We start from the raw sequence: 1,584 nt of genomic DNA on the forward strand, positions 1-1,584 counted from the left end.
TCCAACCTTTTTATCATTCGAGTTGCCCTTTTCTGCACTTTTTCCAAAGCTATAATATCCTTTTTAAGGTGGGGTGACCAGAACTGCAGACAGTATTCCAAATGAGGTCACACCATGGATTTATATATGGGCATTATGATATTGGCTGATCTGTCTTCAATACCCTTCCTAATAATCCCCAGCATAGCATTGGCCTTCTTTACTGCAGTCGCACACTGTCTCGACTGTCTCCTTCCAGTATTGCATCAATTCTGCATTGGACTGCCACCTTTAGGAGGGCCTCATTCCACCGCCTTTAACATCAAGACCTTAACTCAGGAGTCCCCTACCTTTTGGAGCCCATGGGGGCACCTTTGGAATTCTGCCACTGCTTGGTGGGTGCAGCCACAAAATGGCTGGGCAAGAGCCCCACCCGGCCCCACTCACTTTCCAGAAACACTTGGAAGGCACCAGGAGGGTTGCCGGCGGGTGCCCATGGTGCTCATTGGATCCATGTTGGGGGGCCCTCCCCTAGTTTGTATGCAAATATAAAACTGGCCATGACATTTCTGAATGTTTCGTTCCGATGTGGGTCAGGAACAGGATGGGCAGCCTTGAGTCTGTATGAGAACGGAAGCATAGAAATGAGGTCCATAAACAGTTGCCATTCAAGTATATTCTGTGACAGTTATTATCTAGGTTGATGGTTGTGGGGTACAAGATGCTTTGAAGCCACTGCTCCCAGAGTATTGCAGAGAACACTCAAAACAACTTAAAAATCGACTTCTGGTTGATGGCGGCACACTCACGGACTCACCTCCCGGACCTCCCGGGGGTGTCTCCGCGCTCTGGCAGATGGAGGGGGTGAGCACCCCCCCCCAGGAGCCCGGGGAAGGGCACCTGGCCAAGGAGCTTTGAGGGGGTAGCCTCTTCTCTGGCTGAATGCCAGAGAATCGAGGTCCGTCCAGCCGAGAGACCTGATGGTACAAGTGAAGCTAGCCGGGTCAAGCACAGGAGATCAGGCGTTTGAAATGATGAATGAAGAGGGGTCGGAAGACCAACTATGAACGTGAGTCAAATGAGAACTGATTTTTAAACGAAAAGACACTCCCTACCCGAAGCGGCGAACGGCAGAAGTGAGTGGTGGGAGGGATGCCTCCCATGCCCATAAATCATTGAGCGAAAGGGGAGGGAGTGGAAGAATAAACACAAAATTGCCCAGAAGTACTCACCCATTGAGCTATACAGATAAGCGCATATTCAGAGACTTTAAAATTTATTGCGAAAGCAAACAAACAAGAAAAAGATGGTGGGGAAGAGGGACAGAGACAAAGAGAAACTTTTAAAAGCGAAACTAGAGTCTCCGAAGCCGGAAACAACCAGTGAGACGACGAAGGCGATGACAGAGGTCATGCGCCTTCTGCTGGAACAGCTCAATGTCTTTAAAGAACAGATGTCTGTTGTAACAGCGAATATTACTGCATAACAAAAGCAGCAGCAAGTTGTGACAACAAGCATTACTGCTCAACAAACGCAAATAACGGATTTGATTCAAGTAATGAAGCAGGATGCTGAGAAAGTAAAGGAAATGGCTGAGACAACGCA

This window comes from Gekko japonicus, unplaced genomic scaffold, assembly GCF_001447785.1.
Source record: "Gekko japonicus isolate JY-2015 unplaced genomic scaffold, Gekko_japonicus_V1.1 scaffold1107, whole genome shotgun sequence".
NCBI lineage: Eukaryota > Metazoa > Chordata > Lepidosauria > Squamata > Gekkonidae > Gekko > Gekko japonicus.